Source organism: Periplaneta americana, chromosome 12 (genome assembly GCF_040183065.1).
Source record: "Periplaneta americana isolate PAMFEO1 chromosome 12, P.americana_PAMFEO1_priV1, whole genome shotgun sequence".
NCBI lineage: Eukaryota > Metazoa > Arthropoda > Insecta > Blattodea > Blattidae > Periplaneta > Periplaneta americana.
The window spans coordinates 57,808,587-57,820,256 of NC_091128.1; positions in this window are offsets into that span (position 1 = coordinate 57,808,587).

The window sequence follows — 11,670 nt, forward strand, 5'->3', positions numbered from 1 at the left end:
TTTATCGTCATATTTCCGTGTACTCTTTTTTGCTTATTTTCACCATTTTTCCTGCTAATTTGCTTCCTTATTTTACTGTTTGATTGTTCTTAGAAATCCGGGCTTTACTAATGATAATAATATGATGAAATTGTAAACAAACATAATTCGATGATTACAATGACGACGACGATGATGCTGATGATATTTTATATAAACGTAGTCAACACTGTATGTGAGAGCTGTAGAATGCTATGAGATTGAAACATTGAATTGACGATGTCTTGCCATATCGTTGGATCTAGCACGACAGTCTTGCGATGATGACTAGTATTTTCGAGCGAGAGCTCTTTTATGCCCACTGCGCGCGCGCGGAGCTCTTTTACCTGTGAACATTGCTAAAGGATGTACAGATCTTTGAACAAAGCGCATCATGGCGGAACGGAAGCGCTTAAAGCTTTCAAGGAAGAGTGGAAGATACAATATTTATGCTTCGAACATGGTGATGAAGTCCAGTGTTTGTTGTGTAAAAAAAATATCATTTGCAAGAAAAACCTCCACAAAACGGCATTATGAGACGCAACATGAAAAAATATATATAGGCATTATTCAGAAGAAGAGAGAAATAAATTGGTTTCGGAATTGACATCGAAGGTAAATTAATTTACATTTGGGTCAGTAGATTGTATCTATATTCCTTTTATTTCTTTATTTTAACGGTCTTACTGATAAAAACTCTATATACAGACGTTTAACTGTCTTATACTTATACAATGAGTAGCTCGTTTATAAGTCGTGTGTAAATTCCTTACTAATAATCACTACATACATCGTGTATACCAGTATAGCTGTTACACAACTACGTCATAGTTTCGTCATTACTTCATTCCGAAAGGTAATAGAATATCTGTGGTTCTCTATTGCATCCGGAAGAGCGCTCTAGTGTTCCGTGTTAAGTATTGATAGTACAACTGGTTCTCATCGATTACCACACTATATTTTGGTCAAAGAGTACAAGTTACAGCAACATTATTCTAATTATTCTGTGCTCTTTGGTTTGTTCTTCTGTGGTTACAAGGCAAACATCATCATAAAATGGCTGTCGATAGGAACAGCTGTTAGAGGGGCGGCCATTTTTTTCTCTATATACAACGCTTAAACAAGGGGTTTCGTGTATATAACTACTGCAAAGCAATTCCCAATGTATAGTTACAGACTGTTTATACATCCATCGCTTATGCATGGTTTATTAGTAACGTTTTCTGTCTCAACTCTGCATAAGTCTAGTATAAAAACTATACACGGTTTATTAGTAAGACTGTAAATGTATTGTTGATGTATTGTTTGTTGCTTGTTTCTGGATATTTACTTTTATTAGACTACGTGACTGTTTCTTTAATTTAGAAATAATATTTTATCTTTGATTGCACTTTAACGTATACTATTACTAAGCTCTAAAAGCTAATTCACTTTTATTCCAATAACCATTTTCAAGATTTTGAGCAAATATGAACTAAACATTTTGAAAACTTTGATGCAAGGAGCTTTTTTAGTAACGTCAATATAAAATATACTTAAAAATATAATTTCAGAACTATTAGACCTAATTGCACCAAATTTTGTACAGATGATATTATTATAGGTCTATTTATATAGTTTAAATTTCACAAATTTTGGCCGAAAATTGTGGAAGTTTTCAAAATCATACATATCCCCTTAAATGATTGACCCCAAAAATTACGGTGGCTCTCAATATCTTAATTTAATCAATTTGTTTTTTCGTGTTGCGTGCATCTCACAAATCACTCTAAGAAAACTCATTACATAATCACGACTGGAGAGTAAGGACTACATTTTCACAATCACACAATCAATATACTCTATTTCAATCAATATTGTCATTATTATTTTTTCAACAAATACTCAAAAATGCTTAGAGATCATACACGGCGAGCAGGTAGACCCTATTAGTTTCTCCTAACCAATGAAGTGAAGTATTACATAATAAATAATTGCTTTTAACAAGAAAATGGTTTACATACAATTAACTTTTCCTATTTCTCTTTTTGTTCCTAAAAACCTCTTCCCCATTACGATTTGTTTATATATGTACATGTATATTACACAACCGAATAATTATCCCTATTACATAACCAGAAATTTAGTAACGCAAGTTATTGTAATAATTGCTGCCTTTATTCGCTGCATGTGCATGTACATCCCTGTGTCTACGTTACGACGCTATGTAGTGGATGCGGTATGCGCTCGTGATCAAGGTCGAGCTCTTCTACCATGATTGGGAGCTAATATCGTCTCATCCCTGTAGTACGACTTTCTAAAACTTTACAGTTACGAGGAACAGCTTACGCAACACATTCCTCCCATGAATTACCAGATTCACCTTAACAATAACGTTTTCATAATTCACAACACTAAAAATTTCTTAAATTAGAATAGGATAGAATATGAATTAATTCATAATATAGTTCTTCACACGGATCTTATCGCTTTATTATAATATATTATGAAGATGTATGTGTTTTTGTGTGTTTGGGTGTATTTATATATGTGTGTGTGTGTGTGTTTAAGAGAGATAGGGTGAAAGAGGGTGAGAGAGGGAATAGCCTATTGTTAAATTATATTGATATTTTAGGTTCTGAAGAAAGTCAGCTATTCTGTTATTATTGTATTATTTACATAATGTTAATATTATGTGTGATTCCAAAAAAGTAAACTCATCTGTTATTGAATTTATTTTTATTTTAGTAGGTTGTTTTACGACGCTTTATCAACATCTTTGGTTATTTAGCGTCTGAATGAGATGAAGGTGATAATGCCGGTGAAATGAGTCCGGGGTCCAGCACCGAAAGTTACCCAGCATTTGCTCATATTGGGTTGAGGGAAAACCCCGGAAAAACCCTCAACCAGGTAACTTGCCCCGACCGGGAATCGAACCCGGTCCACCTGGTTTCGCGGCCAGACGCGCTGACCGTTACTCCACAGGTGTGGACGTTGTTATTGAATAATTATGCAAACAGGAGTGTGTAACACGTTTATTTTTCTCCCGATTATTCCTCCTTAAATGTTGACGTCTCGTGCTGCTATACATTCAGTTGCGTTACAGTCCAAGTTCAACGTTAGAATTACAATACGAACTTCCTAGCTGTCATTATAATAGAAATAAAAAATATTCTTCAAAACAATTATGGGTTTAATATTATGTGCCATATACGAGATACACTATTAGATTCACAAAGTAGTTGTTCACCTGATGATAGTAATAAATACTGTATCCTATTTCAGATTTGCTCCAGTAACGTCTTGTGACGTAGAACTAATATTTTCAGAGTACAAATATTGTTGCTTTCTGGACATAAAAGGAATATTACTTTTGATAAAATCAAAATGTTCATTGTTATTTGCTATGAGAGGGCTAGAATTTATATTCCATACTTTATGTGTTATTTTTATATGTATGGATAAATTATTTTAGTTTGGGAGTTGCGAAGTTTATACTTACAAATTACTGTCTTTTTTATTATTCATTCATTATTTTCTTGTTCTAAGGCTGTGGACGATTGGAGCACAAGTTAGGTTACCACTGAGCTGTACATGTCTGTCGATCTGGTCCACTGACATTGAGAGATGAGCTATTACTTTTCATTCGGTAGAAATATAGTCCAGTAACAAATATAAATGATATTCGGGAGGAATTTAAACACAGAATAAATATGGGAAATGCCTGTTATTATTCGGTTGAGAAGTTTTATCATTCAGTCTACTGTCAAAAAATCTGAAAGTTAGAATTTATAAAACAGTTGTATTACCGGTTGTTCCTTATGGTTGTGAAACTTGGACTCTCACTTTGAGAGAGGAACATAGGTTAAGGGTGTTTTAGAATAAGGTGCTTAGGAAAATATTTGGGGCTAAAAGGGATTAAGTTACAGGAGAATGGAGAAAGTTACACAACACAGAACTGCACGCATTGTATTCTTCACCTGACATAATTAGGAACATTAAATCCAGACGTTTGAGATGGGCAGGGCATGTAGCACGTATGGGCGAATCCAGAAATGCATATAGAGTGTTAGTTGGGAGGCCGGAGGGAAAAAAACCTTTAGGGAGGCCGAGACGTAGATGGTAAATAATATTAAAATGGATTTGAGGGAGGTGGGATATGATGATAGAGAATGGATTAATCTTGCACAGGATAGGGACCAATGGCGGGCTTATGTGAGGGCGGCAATGAACCTCCAGGTTCCTTAAAAGCCAGTAAGTAAGTAAGTAAGTAAGTAAGGAATATAGTCCAAGCTGACATAACTTAACAGTTTTGATACCAACTTCGTAGCTCTGATGCTAAGCATCTATTTTCAGTGCGTATTGCTTTTGTGACAAACGTATTGAATTTATTGGGAAGATTTGTTATTAAATTTGTCTGAAGCTCAGCTAAATATCATTTTAGGGGCAGTTTTGACAATATGAAATACATCACAACTTATTTAAATTTTGAATTTGGTTCATGGGACGAAAGAGAATCTGCAATGTGCAAAGTCGGAGCGTACAAATCACGATAACAGGATCGAATGTGGCATTGTACTTTATTGTGTTTACGTATTAGAGCCAGACACAATTATTCCAGACCAACAAATTAGTCTAGTTCGCGAATGCTAACAGCTGAAAGTGGACACGGCGTTGTTGAATAAGTTGGTACCACAATTACCTCCAGAGATTACAGGGCACATCAACACGCTAATGAGAGGGATGTAATTTTCAGAATTACACGGCCTTGCTGTTTGAGCGTAATTGTAACATCTAACTTTATAGAAAACATTTTCTTCTGATCGACGTATCCACGTCGTCTGCGCTTGGTGTTTAAACCGACCTAGCTTCCTACGGCAGACAAATTACGCTAAGAATGCTGGTGCCGCTGCTATTTGCTTTTTTAGTCAACTGTCCGAAGACAGATCTCAACCTCATAAGTGGCACCGTAAGGCAGTGATGTCAAAGCAAGAGCATTTTTCTCACCTTGACGTCGTGCGCGGGCATCAAGCGCTATGTATGGAAAGAGGAAGGGTTGTGTATATGAATAAGCAACCTGCTGGATTAAGAAAACAGTGGTGCACAAACTTCAAACGGAACGTGAAATTTTATGTCGTTATATTTATATGGCTTCTTTCTGTTTAATATCATCTATATTGTCTGTAAAACAAAGGTACTAACACTGATTTCTTAATATTGCACTTGTGTTTTAAATCTTAATAACATAATAGAGAGTTAAGAAGGAATATTCACATAAATTCCATAGTAGTATAATATTAAACTGTATTAAGTGGATGAAACACATCATTCATAAAGAAAGTGATATTCCAAAGAAAGAGATTATGACATGATAAGTTGGAATTTATATTGATGGTATATTTAGCCTTAAAAAGGTAAACAATGAACTAATCAAAACAATATTACAGTACAAAGCAAAGTTACCTAGGTACTATATCTGTTTTAAGTGTAACTAATATTACATAACAAAACTCTTATGGCATTATGCTTTTAAGGTGATATTTGTGAGCAACTTCCTATCATCAGAATATTAAATTATTCTCTCGAAATCTGCTGAAGCTATAGAGCTGACATTTTTACAACACATGGGCACGTATCTTTTGCTTATGATGTAATAGTAGTTGCTTTGTTAATTCATTTCCTTACAAACAATGTCCATGCTAGTATTTTCAAAATTTTCAATACACTGTCTTCAGTAATACGTATATACGGTATATTAGATTTACGAAAACATTCTGTAAGGCTACTAAATAGATAGGCCTATACCTGAAAATTTCACTTTTCTATTCGAAAAGTTGAGAAAATATTTCTTTTGAATAAAAAAATCAAACTTGTGAAAAATGAGCATTAAAATTAAAACTTACATTCTTATACTAATGCATTTATACTTCTCAGGCAAATATAAAAATTAACATGGATACATTTGACCATTTACAAACAATACGTAAAGAAGATTAAGTAGACCTACAAGGAATGAAATTTCTCAGAACGGTAATGAGATACATTTCATTATCAAGTTACAGGCCTAAATAATGAAAACGGTAACTGCGCGGTACAAACCACGACCGTATTCGATAAAATAATAAATACAGAATCCTCCGTATGTGACTTCACGGGACGCACATAGCGCACTTATCATACGCGTCGAATTTGAAGAGGGTTTATTGGGCTTTGCATGCTTGCAGTTCATCTCAGTCTGTTGTGAGCTACTGAAGGAATTACTTATTCGTGCTAATTTAATGCAAGCTATTATGTTTGTTTGTTTTTTTAATTATTTGACAACACTAAATGGATTACTCATTCGTGCGTAGTGTAGTGGAAGCTAATATGTTCCTTTTTAATTAGTTGAGAATTGTGTATAGCGTATTGCAAAGAGATTTAGATTTTAGATTTAGATTTATTTAATAATAACATATACATAAAAACGTTATATTAAAATACCCCGAAAGAGCAAAGCTCGTGTTCAGAGACAGTTCCGTTTTGATAGAAAGACTTGAAAATGACTTACAATTTTGCATTGTTCACCAAACATACTTATTTTTTCTGAATTAAAATTTAAGATTCTGATTACACAGATTATACATACCGGTAATTCACAAAAATAGAAATCTCTACTATTTCTAAAATAAAATTTAAAATTCTTGCACTAAGATCAGTTTCTTAAGAAGAGTAGATAGAAACATACATAAATATACATACTTTGTAGACAAAATACTTAAGATGATAATAATAAAGTTAGTAATAATAATACTAGTAATGATCGAATGAAAAAAGAGACAATGTTGAGGTTGGTGGATTAATATTAACTTATTATTAGTAGTATAATTAGTACAGGTCATGTTGATATAGTAACCAAGATAAGATAGAAAAAATATACTGAGGATAGAAATAAACTTGTTTTATAATACATGGTACATAATATAAATACAGGGAAGTCTGTCATATAATTTTTTTTAATTCTGGATCTGAAAACTTCATTGCTTAAAGTAGTCAATTCTGGATGAAATTTTATTATCGAATTATATAGACGTAAACCATTATTTGTACTGTGTAGTAAAGCAGCAGATGTGAAACATTTAGGTTCAACTAAATTAAGAATTTCATTTCGTCTTGTATTATGATCATTTGGCTGAGTTACAAATTTCATTCCATTTTTATGATAGAATTTCATTAAAGAGTATTTATAAATTTGGTCAATTCTAAAAACATTCAATTCGGAATGGATCAAATTTGTTGGATAATCCAGTCGCCTTTTCAAACAAATTTTGATTATACGTTTTTGCAACATAATTAGAGGAAGAAGGGCAGATGTTTTAGTAATTTGCCAAAAGTGAAAGAAAATACCCGACAAGTAATTCTGAACATTTCGCAGGAAGGGATTAGTCGATTACTTCAGAACAATCTTCAGAGATATAAAAATACACTGAAACAGAAGAAGATCACTTTGAACATCTTTTGACTCAAGTAAGATGCATTTGTATTCGTTTTTAAGTTGTGTATAAACATTTTCACCGCTAAACAGGTTTCATAAACTAAATTTATTACCTCATAAATTGCGATCAATTTCGCCGTAACTGTTCGAGGCATATAACGGAAAATGCTGCTGAGAAACGTCATATATGGAGAACACTGTACAAGCTAAATTGGTTTCAATCTGTTGCGAAAATGGATGGCTAAAGATTCCCTTCACAAAGTTTGGAGTAATAGTAGAGAGATAAATGGAGATTGGAAATGTCACTTACAGATCAGAGAGACGGTATGCATTTGTTGGCCGGAACGAATTACAGACCTATCACTTGTGAAGGATTAGCAAGCGAGGAGGCAATGAAGACAGTTAATAGGAAAACCCTTCCAAGTCATCTTGTTCTAATTGTGATATTGTAATCATGATATGGTTGGAGATTTGTAACTGGAAGGTAATTTCAAACAAAGTATGAGAGTCAGTTTTGAAGACTTTCGTACTAGGCAGTGTCATCATTAATTTCTGCGTAATAGGCCTATACAGGGCGTTAAAAAAAGTGTCAAATAATTTAGGAGGTGCTAGTATGCACCTAAACAAGAAAATAATGTCTAATAAACATGGGTCCTACAACACATACTTTCTGAGATCTGTACACTTGTTCATAGGAGGTGCTCAATGTGACGTCCAGTCATGACAGTGCAGTCCTCTTCCCTTCGGCGTAAGGAATCACACATTCTTTGAAATTGACTTGGTTGTTCTTGATAACCATAAGCCTAGAGAATTTAGGTTAGGGGAACGAGCAGGCCAAGGTGTGGGGCCTACCCAATCAATCCAGCGGTCCTGAAATGTCAGCGTCAGGTGTTCAAGCTCATTGCAGAAAAATGTGCTGGTGTGCCATCATGCATGGACCACATTTTTAGTTTTTGATGTCATGATAGATACTCCAGCAAGGTAGGCAATACGTTAATAAGAAAGTCCTGATAACGAATTCCAGTTAATCTCTGTGGTAGCACGTATGGCCCTTAATCTATCGTCAAGAACGCCTGCCCATACGTTGATTGAAAATCGGTGCTGATGCCTTGCTTCTTCAACTGCATGGGAATTTTTTACCAGCCCACACATGCTGATTACGAAAATTCACAATACCATCTCTGCTGAACCCCGCTCATATCCGTAACCAAACTTTTGTTTTCAGTATTTCTTGCGACGTATCAGTATTCCTTGCCAGGGGTGTCAACTAGGGTATGATTATCTCGCAGTCTGCTGTATTGTAGGGCAGAAAAATGCATTGCCATGAATGGACGTCACATAGAGTACCTCCTATGAACAAGTGTCAGATATCAGAAAGTATGTGTTGTAAGATCCATGTTTATTAGATATTTTTTCTTGTTTTGATGCTTTTAAAATATTGGATACTTTTTTTAACACTCTGTATATCTATCGTGAAGAAATTTTGGTCATTTAGCATCAATTTATGTTTCAAATTTGAAAATATAATAATTAGCCTACACTAGAATTTCGTGTAACTCAATTTGATGGTACCTAGAGTGATTCGATTAAACGAAAATTCGGTTAAACAGGAAACATAAGTGCTTTACATACTCGTAGTTTAATATACGGTACTATATTATGTACTTAACATAAGACAAATTTATTATATTGTATTAATAAAATTCAAACATAAAAATCGAAATAATTTTGAATTGTATTCTCATAGTTATGAAACAAAAGGTATTAATTCTTTAAGATTGTTTGAACCAAAATGCAACACTGTTACAGTATTTAATCACAGTAGTAATTTAGACCCAAGAATATATAACAAATTTATATTTAAATATCCTAATCTTAAAGTTATGTATGGATTTTATAAAAATTGAAAAATTGTAAATTTAAATTTATATATTCTAATTGCATAGTAGACATAAGACAAATTGTTTTGTATACTTATTAATTTCAATTCAGAAATTCGCCCTTGAGCACGAGTTCTACTCTTTCAGGGGCGAGCTAATGTTTTTCCGTATATATTATATTTTATGCTCGATCATCCGAAATGTAGTAATTATACACCTGGTAGCAGTCCTTTAATGCATGTCATTAAAGTACACCTATTCATTAAAGTTCAGGTTTTCGATTATTCTCGAATATGCAATCGAAAGACAACTAGGGAAACGCAACGGAGGCTGGAAATCCAATACTGTCGCAGAAGGTTATGTTCTGTTACTATAATAATTAGCGTTAATTGTAAATAATATTCAAATAAATTCAATTTGTCATCTCGTTTTTCAATTCTAAATCAATTTCCAAGTTATATCAAAATTAATGTTCATGTTATTCTCTAGATTATATAAAGGTCAGTGACATTCGTTCCTCGGAAAAAATCAATACTTTCGCGTCTGCGCACATCTCACAATTTAGAAGGTCAGTTCGCTCCTCACTTACATAACCATAACATGAATACTTATGAATAATTTCAAGTTAGAAATGTGGTCGAGCATAAGAAGTCGTATGAAACTTGACTATAATGGTAATTAAGACGCTCGTATGAAAATTATGAAACTCGCTTGCGCTCGTTTCATAAACAAACATGCTCGCGTCTTTATTACTACCATTATAGGCTCGTTGCATAATGTACTATTATGTTACAATTATTAGCAAAATAAATAAATAAATAAATGTGCATTCCTGTCTAACTACATAAATGAGCATCGTATAGCTCTAGGGCTACGTTTTTATTTTTTTTAATTGTAGCCCTATTACCCAAAGTCATTTTAAATAATTTTTGCACAGAAATCTTCTATCTGATTTCTATTCTTTTTCTAATCGCAAACAGTTGAAGAGCTAATTCCATACTCAATAGATATATTTTTATCTGACTCATCCTCGTCCGTTCGGTTTATCGCTTCCATTTTTTTTTCATTGTCATAACAACACGCTTTGTTTTTTTTTTTTTTTCGCCATAATCACTATATTTATACAATGCAACAACTAAAGTGCTTAAAGAACAAATCAGAACAGAAGAGCGCGAAAACAAGCTACAAACCTCACTCTCACACCGTTTCTAATACAGCAAAACCTCTGCTATCTGTGGTAATGAAGGGGATGTGCTGAATCCATACCGTGAAAGATTTTCGTAAATTTAGTAAATAATACTTACACTTTCGTAACTTTCTTCATAGTCTTGTAGGCCTACTTAAGACGCCAGGTAGTGGATAAGAAGTTACGCGAATTTAAATCTGGTTGTCAACGACTGGTTTTTAAGGGGCAAGGAAACTCCTTGTAATGGCTGTCTGTGGAAAGATAGGAATAGTGGAGGTCTCATGATGGAAATTTACATACTTCATACATTTTATCCTTGATTTTTATTAAATTGCTCACAATTGTAACTCCACTTTCGTATTCTGATGCGAGATGAGCCACAGTTTTTCATTCCCCAAGCCACTCAATTGCTTGCACTTTTTAGTATAGTTAGCACAACACAATTTCATTTGATACCCGTGAAAGACATTTATATAAATTTTATAAAGTACAACAATAGTAGACCATATTGTGTAAGGGTAAATGCTTCTAGTGACACTCTTTAGAAGAAAGTAATGTGCTAGTAATTATAATGTACAGTACTGCATATATTTCTGTAGAAAAAAACGAGAGGAAGACAGTCGGATAATCCTCCAATCGATTAATAGAATGACGGATAATCGGGGTTCTACTGTGAGCTAATTTAATTTAATTTTCAACTAAATTTCAACAGTGCACTAATACTGAAAGACGCTGCACTAATACTGAAAGAGAGCGGAAACAACATACAAACCTTACTCTCACACCGTTTCTAATTTAAATTTACTTTAATTTAATTTCAACAATGCACTAATAATTAGGGTGACCAGATTCACATCGATAAAAAAGAGGAGACAAAGCTTGAAAAAAGAGGACATTGTTCGAAAAAAGAGGACAGAAAATATGTAATTAGATTTAAGCTTAGACCTATATTATACTTTAAATTACATCAATATATATTTTATTTTAAAAATTTACAGTAAAGATTTAGGCTTATGTCATACTTAAAGTCTATTCATATTACAAAAAAAAATTATCATAAAACTTAATAATAATGATTTTACAGGTGATTTTACATATGAACGTTAAAGGAACTATAATTACTGTATTAAAGAGGA